General features: G+C 36.6%; 1 long non-coding RNA gene across 1 annotated transcript; it reads left to right on the forward strand.

The window, feature by feature from the left end:
• Positions 1 to 375: 375 nt before the first annotated feature.
• Positions 376 to 11,783, forward strand: LOC109499799. The gene is made up of 5 exons (XR_002157308.3): positions 376 to 636; positions 2,951 to 3,150; positions 8,306 to 8,517; positions 9,228 to 9,406; positions 11,657 to 11,783. It is a non-coding gene; the product is annotated as an uncharacterized LOC109499799 (long non-coding RNA).
• The last annotated feature ends 236 nt before the right edge of the window (positions 11,784 to 12,019 follow it).

Here is a 12,019-nt window from a genome sequence, read left to right on the forward strand (position 1 = left end):
AGTTAAAACATTATTTTTGCTACCCACTCCATAGCAACTTTTCCTCGCCGGTAGCTTCATGTCAACTGCATAGGATTTTTATGGGTAATTCAAACCTCACTGCAAAAAGCTCTAAGCTACTGTCCAAAGACCTTTTGTAGAAATATGATAGGAAACATTATTTGAAACAAGCATGCCATTATCTGGATTTCAAAAATGTATTTTAAAACAATAGATTTTGATGTAAAACAATTTGATACCTTAATAGGTTTAAAGTCATAATTGAATACATTTAACATATCACACATCTCAGAATTATCCAGCTGTGATACACTATGATTATGCTATTGTTTAAAAATACGTAATATAACTTGTAGATCTATGATGGTAGCCTACAGGAGAGCCCCTTAACCTTGGAACTGATGCAGTTGGTCGGCTGCTCCACTGACCTTAGAAGAGTGATTAATTAATGATACAAATATCAGAGCTTCAGAAGGATTTGCTGCTTCAACTATCCTGGGTTCTGGCAAGCCGGATTTGTGCCCTACTGGAGCCACGGCCGCCTGTGCTGTTTCCTCTAGCATTTTGGAAATAAAATGGAAATGGAGTCTGAGGAAGGAATGCTTGGCTCAACAGCTCTTACCTTCATCAACACAGGTGAGGGATCTTCCCTAGCCCCTTTGTTGCAATCATTCATTTCCATGATGACTGGTCCTCCACTGCCACCATAAACCCTTCTCTTTCATTCTCTTTTACATGACCCACTAATTCAAGAAATAAAACATTTAGAACAGTGCCATAATCGCCACTTTCATCAAACTTTTCATTTCATGCAATGCTACCCATTAGTATCCTCTAAACCAAAGAAAAGTGATAATTTGGATTATTCTAACAGCATCTAGATTTTTCTCATTTGTCTTTGTTCTGTAATTGGATTCTTCCCTGATCTGTTGTCTAATGTTGGACTGCCCACCAAATAAGGTCAGTTTCAATCACCAAATTATGTTATATGGTCATGGAAATTAGCACACTTGTTTTCACAGACAGACTGCTAAGTGTTTAAATCTTAATTTTGCTAAATTGTATCTTTTTAATTAATGATTCTTGATTTGTTTTAAGTTAAATTGAACGAGGAAATGCAAGTGTCTTTCACTTTGTGCTACCATCTGTAAGTCATTTTGTCTATAACAAAGAGAAAGACAAACAGAGAAAACGTACATTCTTCATTCTTTTGCCCATTATTTGGGGGGAGCAAGAACTTTGTTTATTATTAGCTTTATTATTCCCAAATACAAATACATTTAACCCCTCAAATAGAAATTAGTAGTGGCAAAAAATCTTCATAATCCACAGACTCTGAAAACTTTCTAATTGTAAGTGCAAAGAAAAACTTTGTGAAACAGTATTACTTTTGCTGCCCAAATTTAATTCTTTCAGAGACACAAAGGGAGGACCAATCACACCCATAAAAATGGTCAGTTTATTTTTGAAATGTTTTTAAATGATGAGAGGAGAATATATATTTAAAAGTGGAGTACTGAATTCAAACAGAGAGGAGTGTAATTGTAGCAACCCTGGAGATATTTGTGCTTTGAAGCTGTGTCGCGGGGGCGGGGGGGGCAGTTGTCTTCTGAAAATATGCAGTGGAGTTCGCCAGAATATACCAAGATGGGGAATAAAATTAAGAAATGGCACAATAATAATGATTTTCAAAACTTGTAATAATTTCCATGCTTGTCAGTCCCACAAGTGAAATCACTAAGGCTTCAGACCTCCCATGCCTGCCTTTCTTGTGAGTAACTCCCTCCCTTAGATGCTTCGGGGACTTATGGTGTGGCTTTCCTGGCCATCACCTCTTCATCAACATCCTGTTCATCTTGAGACATTGCCCTTTGGTCATTGATAATTTTAATCCATCTCTCTAGGAATGGTCCTAGAGACCTTTCCTTTCTGTTGGGCATTATGCTGAGGTGGGGACAGGGCCTTTCCCTACCCAGCAGTGAAATTTTCTTGACCAGAGAACATGCAGAAGCTGAGAGCCTTCAGTTTCATAGAGTCCCCAGCATTAAAACTTTTTTTATTCTATTTTTTTATAGCAAATAATTTGCCTAAGAAATTTATACAGTTTTCTGCAAGGGTTATATCAGAGTATTATTCATTCATTCATTCATTCATTCACTCATTGTTTATACATTATTTATGTAGAATCTACTATGTGCCAAGCCCTTGCTCATGCCATTGAATAGGATGAATGAACATGACCTCTCCTCTAAAGCTGATTTTCTAACAAAGAGAGGCAGATCAGAAACACTTACATTAAATTAATTTCAATAGTGCTATGTGCAATGTAGGAAACAAATCTAAGTGTGGATGGAGATCAGTGAGAGAGGAGACCTGTGTCATCTTTCCATAGGGAAGGCATTGGGCAGGGAAAGGAAGGTGGACAGGGTAGGTACACAGGGAAGGCATCTCTGAGCCCCACTAGTGCTGCAGCCTGGGGAAGGCAGGTGGCAATGCACTTGCTGTGTGTGGAAAACTGAAGGTAAACTGGTGTAGCTGGAGAATAGTGAGGCAGAGAGGGGTGCAGAATGAGGTCAGAGCATGGGTCCAGGCAAGATCATGCAGGGCCCAGCAGGTCATGGCAGGTGGTTTGGTTTTCAGCTCTTACTTCACACTAGTGTAAAAGAAAACACATTCATCAAAATCTGTGTGTTTATATCATGAATTCATTTGAAAATAGAGTTTGCTAGTGTGACTCATGTACCATTGTGTGCTAATGCCACAGTGGAGCCAACTGTCAAACTGAGGAATGGCCACACATTAGCAACTTCTAGAAAACGTATAAGGGACTAATTCTAGACACAAACCAGCTGATACTCATACAGAATTTAAAAAAAAAACAAGAGAAAAATAGAAATGAATTGCATTGGTTCTCAGTGCTTTGTTCTGACACAAAGATAACACACTTTAGTTTTTCAGGATCAAGGTTATGTGCATCAGTCTATGGATTGGTATATGGAAACATGATTCCTGCAAAATGTGTCATGTGAGACGAGAATTTCAACTTAAGCAAACACTGCACATCAATATCACTGAAAAAAAGTATGCTAGCAGGTAATGCCAGGAGGTACTCTAACCAAGAAAGCCTGGTGAAGTTATCTCCTCAGAAGAGTAAGTCATTATGTCAACTATTCTAACAGAAGGGGCATTTTTTTTTGTTTTTCAGTAAGTTTTTATTTTAATTCCAGTATAGTTAACATACAGTGTTATGTTACTTTCAGGTATACAGTACAGTGATTCAACAATTTTGTATATTACTCAGTGCTCATCAAGACAAGTGTGCTCTTCATCCCCATCATCTATTTCACCCATCCCCCACCCACTTCCCCTCTGGCAACCCTCAGTTTGTTCTCTGGAGTTAAGAGTCTGTTTCCTGGTTTGTGTCTCTCTCTTCCCCTCCTCCCCCCACTGCTTATATTTTGTTTCTTAAATTGCACATAGGAGTGAAATCATTTTGTATTTTTCTTTCTCTGACTTATTTCACTTAGCATAACATTCTCTAGTCCATCCACACTGTTGCAAATAGCAAGATTTCATTCTTTTTATGGCTGAATAATATTCTACTATATATAGTATATAGTATATATACTATATATACATATATATATATACATATACATGTATATACATATACATACATACATATATATGTATGTATATACATATACATGTATATACATATACATACATACATATATATGTATGTATATATAGTATATATATATATACCACATCTTCTTTATCCATTCATCTATCGATGGATACTTGGACTGCTTCCATAGTTTGGCTATTGTAAATACTGCTACAGCAAACATAAGGGTGTATATATCCTTTCAAATTAGCATTTTCCAATTCTTTGGGTAAATACATAGTTGTATGATTACTGAATCACAGAGTAGTTCTATTTTTAAATTTTTGAGGAACCTCCATACTGTTTTCCAGAGTGGCTGCACCAGTTTGCATTCTCACCAGCAGTACACAAGGGCTCCTTTTTCTCCACATCCTTGCCAACACTTGTTTTTTTTGTTTTTTTTCCTTGTGTCTTTTTTATTTTAGCCATTCTGAGAGGTATGAGGTGATCTCAGTGTGGTTTTTGATTTGCATTTCCCTGAAGATGATGTTGAGCATCTTTTCCAGAAAGGGCATTTTTAAATAAAGCATTTTACTAGGAAAATTTTGTCCTATTAACTGCTATTTATGCCTATGTGTAAATGTCTACATATAACATATTCTTCAAAAAGTTTGGGATAATTGGGGAAAGGGACCTAAATCTTGAATTAGTATTTCCTCCATGACTTTATTGCTATTTGGAAAGTCAATATAATAAGTAACACAAATATGCTGAGGTATCCTAAGAGGTCTCTTACAATATTAAACCAATAGGTATTAAGGAGGAGAAATTTAACCCACATGTCCTGATTAGCTAAGAATTAGCTGGTCATTTGTAAGAGCCATTTGATATCAAAATATCTTGTAAGATTTTTATAAACTTTGTTTCTTTAAAGCAAAAATATCTATTGTAAGGGTAAACAAAACTTGAAGGCACATCTACTTTAACAATCAAATAAAGAAAAAACAAAGCAGCAAACGCAAAAGCCATTCATTAGCATGATGAAAATATTTCACAACTGAACTTTCTCAAATTGTTCACAGCATTCCCAAAGGAGAAAATATAGTCATTTGAGAACTGTGCACACCAGCAATTCTCTAAGTTTTGATGCAGGTGTGGCTTTCTAGCCAATCGCATCTCATCCACTCATTTATAATTTGATGAGTAGGGCATGGAACGGAAACTTCCTGTTAAATGCCAACAGCTGCTATGATTGATCCATTCCCCACCCCCAAACAACCACAAAACTCCCTACAGACCTGGCTGTGCTCTCAGACCGGCGCAATAAGAATAGGAAATTTCTGACGGAGCAGAATTAAATTTTCCCAAACAGCTATGTAGTAAAAATTAACTTGCTATTTCCTTTAAACTAAATGAAACAAAGTAGAAAGTATTAACTTCACTAAGCATGGGACTTCATAGTAGATGGGCCTGACTAACAGGTCTTTTGTGACCAGTTACAAATGGGAGGAACATCTTAGAGTTTGGCCCTTAAGTGAATCTGGACAAAGAAACAAATACAGGGGTATAAAATATACAAGTCAGTTGAATCTTTTTTAAATATAAAGAATATAATTGCCAATGTTTCATGACTCAACCTTTAGAATCTATAATCATACATGTTTTTGGTAAAGGATTAAATGTAAGGCCTAACACTAACTGTCCCTATATTTTTTAAATAATGTATATAAAAAAGTTTTAAGGCCAAAAATTTTACTATACATGTTAAAAGTATTTGCAGTCCATTAAACATTTAAAAATATCATTTAAAAATTATTTTAGGACAAATGCTAGGTCTGGGAGCTTGTCCACATCCCACTCTCCACACCCTGGTGGTCACCCTCTGAGTCAGTCCACTTTTGGTCTTCCCTTTGCCTGCTACCATCATGACACCCTGGAAGATGCACACTTTTAATTCTCAGTTGTGCCCAGAATTCTACCTTGGGCCCATGACGACCTCTGGCTTATTGATAGCTACAGGCAGCCCATGGAGACCCAACCCTTCTCTGTTTTAAGCCAGCCGTGTTGCCATTTCTACTCTCCTCTTGGCACAGGGCATTCTGCAAGTCTCCTGAAAGGATAGCAAATGAAAAACAGAGCACATGCATTGGCTTCCCATTCAAACCACCTCCTCTCCGTGATGTTCAAACGGACATTGGCATTTGACTCCAAGACTTCCATCCCCTTCTCTCTGGCTTCTCCTCTCGTGCCCCAGGAAAGGCTTGCGTAATAGTCCAGATTTTTCCCTGCTTTATTATCTATTCTGTGGTCAGTCTTTCAGGCTCTGACTCATTTGAAACATACAAACTTTTCCCATTTGTCACTAAAATCTGGCTTTTGAAAATCAAAAGTACTTGTTTTAGCCTTTTAATTAAGAATGGATTCAACAACCTCTGTTGTGAAATATACAGTCAAGCAATGATTCCCTTGATCTTGGCAGCTCCCACCCCACTTCCACAAGGCAATGAATTTCACTGATCCATTGCATAGGTCTACTCTAAAAAGGGGATTGCCACATGAAACATTGGTTTGATGTTTCAAAAATGTGTCTCTGGTACCAACCACTAGAAATAGAATTGTTGAGTTGAAGGAAATGTGTTTTTTATCTATTCTTCATAAATTTGAAGGTGTTTTAACTAATCATTTCCATTGTAATCTTATCCACTATTCATTAAATACTTATAATACATGTTACTAAATTATCCTCCAGTAGCATATGATGAATATCCTTTTAAAACCCTAACACATGTTAATATAAAATATGGATACATGTTTTAATATTTGTCAAATTAATAAATAATATATATATATCTCGTTGCTTTAATTGCTAAAGACTATGAACAAATTTGATAGATGATTTGGTAGTTACATTCATTCATTCATTTGATAAACATCTATAGGTTTCCGTGTGTGTTAGGGGAAAAGATCCATGCGACATGATTCTATTACTCACATTCAAAAGGCTCACAGTTAAATGGGAGACAGCTTGTAAATAATTACTTCTGAGAATCAAAGCGAAGAATGACAGGAATGGGAGAAAGACATGAAATGTTTCTTAAAAGTTTATGAATCCCAACTGATACTTTAAAAGCTTTTTTTTTATTTGAGAGAGAGAGAGAGAACGAGGGAGAAAAGGAAATGCTTGCTTTATTACAAGTCAGCTAATAAATATAGAAGGAATGATAGAAATAGAAAGTCATCATTTTGCTAGCACTATAAAAATAATTTATTCAGTTAGGGTCATCCTCAGATGCTAGAATTATTGGATGAAACCTTGTTAGGAGCAGTATACAGGCAAATGGAATTGAGAAACATTATCTTACTAGATTACAAAATTTAACAATAATAGGAAAAACTGACACCATGTGATTCAATAAGGCACATATAATATCATCTATGTAATATTCTTGCCAAAAATGTTTAACCTAAATTAATCATAAAGAGAGGCACCTGGGAGGCTTAGTCACTTAAGTGTCCAACTTCAGCTCAAGTCATGATCTCGTGGTTTGTGAGTTTGAGCCCCACATCAGGCTCGCTGTTGTCAGCAAAGAGCCTGTTTCAGATCCTCTGTCCCCCTCTTTCTGACCCTCCCCTACTTTTGCTCTTTCTTTCTCTCTCAAAAATAAGTAAACATTTAATCATAAAAAAACATTAAGTTTAGATGGAATCAAATCGACAGACATTCTGAAAACAACTGTCCAGGATTAAAAAAAAAAAAAATCAAAAACATGTCAACACAAAAGATTCCTCTCTATCCATCCTCATCCCCCCTCACCAAAATTCCAGGAAATTGTTTGAAATTAAAGACAAAAAAAAATATAACAACCAAATACAACAAGTGATTGTTGATCAGATACTAAAACCAACCAACCAACCAATCAACAAAACTATAAATGAAATTATTACACAATGGGAGAGTATTTGAATAGGGACAAGCATATTAGATAATAGTGTCAATATTAAATTTTGTGATCTTGGTTGTAAAAGAAATGTCCTTCTCATTAGGAGATGTGTTGAAATATCTAGGAGTGAAACACAGTGTTGTTCACAAATAATTCTCAGATGATTGAGAGAGAGAGAGAGAGAGAGAGATGGGGGTGGAGGGACAGAGAAAGCAAATACGATGAAGCACTAACCATCCACAAATGTAGGGGAAGGGCATATGGCTATCCATTGTATCAGTTGGCAACCTTTCCATAGGTTTGAATTATTTTGAAATAAATATTTGAGAACTTTTGTAATTATTGGAAAAAGAAAAATGAATAATTGCCACATATCATGAAAATTACATGAGAAAAGCATTGGGAAGCCTTTTCCTGTTTTCCCTCAATGCCTACTCTGTCTCTTCGTGACAGTACCCCATCCTGTGGCTTAAATACCCTCTGATGCTGATGACTGCCAAATTCATATCCCTAGTCTGTACACTTCTCCAAACTTTTCACTGCTGAATCCTCACTGCCATCTAGTAGATCCTCAATAAATGTTTCAAATGAGTGAATACATTTTTGCATGGAGAAGAGCAGGGCAATGTCATAGAGTAGAAGTTTTTTAATCTAAGTCTTTTAAAATGGGTAAATATTAGTAATAAGGTCATTGGGAATGTGGCCCGGTACATCCTTGGCCCTCTCATTTTGCAATGTCTTTTGGTCTTAACAGTAAACTGGATAATCAGCACCAGCTGGGGCAGAAAGGAAGGGAAGCTGGTGAAATGAACATGTCCACTCTGTGTCATAGCAATGACAGAACTTCAGCTGATTGTTGTCTGTGATAAAGGAGACAAAGTATGGCCAACTTGGGTTTTGCAGAAGTCACTGGAAATCCACAGCTTTCTATGAAACTTCCCGATTCTTAAAAGTCTCCAAAACAAGGTAAAATACATTTTCTGGCTGAATTATGCAGTTTGAGGTCCTAGATCCAGACCATGATATAGTAGTAAGAGGTCAGAACTGAGGCCATAGGAAAGAGTCATATCTTGGAGAGTCCTGTGCAAGATATGTTAAGGAGATATAATCAGGTTTTAGTGGAAGATTAACTGTGTCTGATAAGAGCAAAAGAAGAAATAATCACTGGTCAAATAACAATAAGGGAGACAGGTCCTAAGTAACAGGTAAAAAAATGTAACATCAACAGCAAGAGAGAAAGAGAACAAGAGAGACTCCCCTTTAAAAACAAGCACAGGGAATTTTTAGCTTTCCAGAATCCTCTGCACTGAATGTGCCTGGGAATGTGCTCAAGCCTGGCAGGAGGGGCACTAGTGGTGGAGATTGGACAGTGGGATGTATCCAAGTGGAGCTGCAGCAAAACTGTCTTGCTGACACTTACTGAGTTCTCACAGTTTGTTCTAAGAGGGCCTTCCTTAGTACGTGAGCCATAAAGCAGAAGTCACAGATGTTAGAGACCAGTCCTGATAGCACATTCTCAACTCTGCTATAACTCTAACTCAGTTACCCATTTCATCCTTCTTTGCATCTTTTTCTTCCTAAGAAACATAAGAATTTTGCTAACTTGAGGAAACACCGATAGCACCCATAATTTGTATCCTTCTGTTTTCTCCATGTTTTGGTCTCCATGTTTGCAGTTGTTCCACAACTGTTTCCTTGGCATACTCTGGGCCAGGGAGTGCCAGAGATAAAGTGAAGAACAAAGGAGACAGAAACAAAAGTTTATGCCCTGGCTCATGCTTACCCTCGTGGAGCTTAGATTCCACTGAAAGATACAGACAATATAACAAATAAGTGAATGATACTTTGGAAAGTGGTAAGTACTATGAAGAGAAATCCAGCAGAGGTGAGTGAGAGCATGTGCTGGGATTAGGGAACGTACTCCCCAGTACTCCCAGGCTGCACGATCTAGTGGGGGCTGCTTCCTAGTTATTTGACAAGTATTCTTTCTAGAATTTGAAAGCCAATATCAATTTTTCTCAGAATGAGAAATAACTAATTTTTGCAAGTGTTTAACATGCAGTATTTCAACTTTTTCATATTCTCTTCCATCTCTGTTCAGTAATCACTAGTCAACTGTTTTTCAGTGATATCTACTATGAGCATATTGAACACATGACCTGACCTAAGTCTGTGAAAACAGAGATGCAAAATTAGAGTGGAAGCTACAGGGAGTTCCTATGCCAAAGAGCACAGTACCTGGTCATGGTGCTTGGTATAGAGAACTGGGTGGAAGCTTTTGTTAAGGGTGCTAAGTAGTAACAAAACAGCTTGATGTGTACTTGATGCTCTCTCTTTTTCCAATGGCTATGTGGTGGACATGGTGAGAAATGGAAATAGGCATAAAAATGAGATGTAAAGAATAAAAGGAACAGTCTAGAAATCCCATGAAATCATCATAGCCATCTCTGGGAGAACTTGGCAAAGCACCAGTTTAGGGTCACCTTGACACATAGTGGTCCAATGGTTTTTCCATTCTTTCCCCTTTTCTTCCTGAGTAACTGGGGGAAAAAAATCTTTGTGATTTGCAACTGATAATCTTAGTCAAGGTCATCCAAAGCAATTGTCTGTGCTGTCCCCCTCCAATAAAGACTTTTCTTCTGTTATATTTTAATTGGTTATATGATTGTTAGTAAAATTTTCTTAAATATCAATTTATTCCTTATTTTCCTTACCTTGAAATAATCAAACCCTTTATCTAGGAATGACTTGATAAAAGCACCTAGTTTAAAATCAGCAACTTTTACAAAAATATCCTATTTCCTATCCTATCCTACCCTTTATTTGCATTATATTATGTAATTAAGACTGCTGCAGAATGAAGACTCTTCACTTTCACCTACATTATTTTTGTTAATCCGTACAAATAACTGGTGTGGGATAGATTTTGTTCATGACTAAGATTCAGAAAGGTTAACTAATTAGATTAAGATCACACTGCTAGTATTATCTGATTTTAAAACTCATCTCACCATTAGTCACTGAAAGGCTTAACCTGGAATAAAAAGCTACAGTCTCCCATTACTCTGTTTTTTTTTTTTGTCTTCTCTCATATTCTTTCTCTTACGATATCGATTTTATCATGTTCACTCCCTATACTCTTATTCTTAGAAGATTGCTACAATTCCTAATGGACCTCCATGATTTTAGATTCTCTCTCCTCCTTTCTAACACACAGACTAATGTTACTAAAATATTTCTTTCATCTTATCACCCTCTTCAAAAATATACAGTATGTAAGAACAAATCCAACCACGTCACTTAGTTTAAGAACCTCCAAAATCTGAGCCCATTTTACATAGTGCACTGTTTGGGAATAACATTCTTTCACTACCAAACCATGCTCATTTTTCAGGTACATCTTTAATCCTATTTATTCCATAAAGCTTTATTCCTATTCTCTGTCAAGAGCTATTAAAGTCCCAAGACATTACCTTACTTGCAAGCTTACAAATTAGCCTGCTATAACTTCATAGATGCTGGCAGAGGACATGAGACTCAGGGTTCAGAGATAAAGGACTGTATTACTCATGACAAAGCCAAGAATCCTGAGTATCATTATAGTTGCATTAAATTTTCTTCTTCCCAAGTTCCACGGAGAAAGAAATTGGTGCTTAAACATACAGTGGATTGTATTACACGAGAGAAATCCTGTGCTTAGGGACCCAAATCTTTTTTTGCTTTTCAATAATGGCTGTAAGCAAGTGTGTTCTTTGCCCCTACGAAGACCCTATCTTTATCTTCCAAGTCTGTTCACTATACAAACATCTTTGAAAAGATAATTTAGAACAAAGGCAGTCAGTGCCTCTGCTTGCAAGACAGGCAGAAACTTCACAGATCCTTAGAGAATCTTCTTCCAATACTTTGTAGTCCAAGCTAGTACTAAGTGCTTGTATTACATGATTTAATACTACTCTATCCCCCTGCATTGTTTTCAAATCATTTCCTACATGTGCTACGTCTCCCCTCAAAAGATTATTAGCCTCATGGGAAGGCTACATCTTATATTATTTCTGTATTTCCTAACACTGAACTGAGTACTATGTTCATAGTTGTTTTTTTGCAGGAAATTGTTCAATGATGATAATAATCACTCAAGTATATCATGAAGAATTATCTAGCTCGGCACTTTCTCCTGAAGTGTATTACCAGAGAAATCCAAAATCTCTGCCAATGAAACAAGCAAAGCTTCTTAATAAAGAATATTCATTAAAAAATATGATATTGCATTCAAATGCATTTTGTCTTATGTATGTTGAGAAAGAATATGTTTTCTTAGGTAAACCAACAATATGGTCTTCTGTGTTCTGGTTCATTAGCCTCTCCCTGATTCTTACTTAAGCCACCAGTTGCTATTATTTGGTTTCAAAAGCATGAAATAGCTTGTATCAGTTAGTATTGTGTTGGGTTCTCTACACAACACCTCTGA

This window comes from Felis catus, chromosome B2, assembly GCF_018350175.1.
Source record: "Felis catus isolate Fca126 chromosome B2, F.catus_Fca126_mat1.0, whole genome shotgun sequence".
Classification (NCBI taxonomy): Eukaryota; Metazoa; Chordata; class Mammalia; order Carnivora; family Felidae; genus Felis; species Felis catus.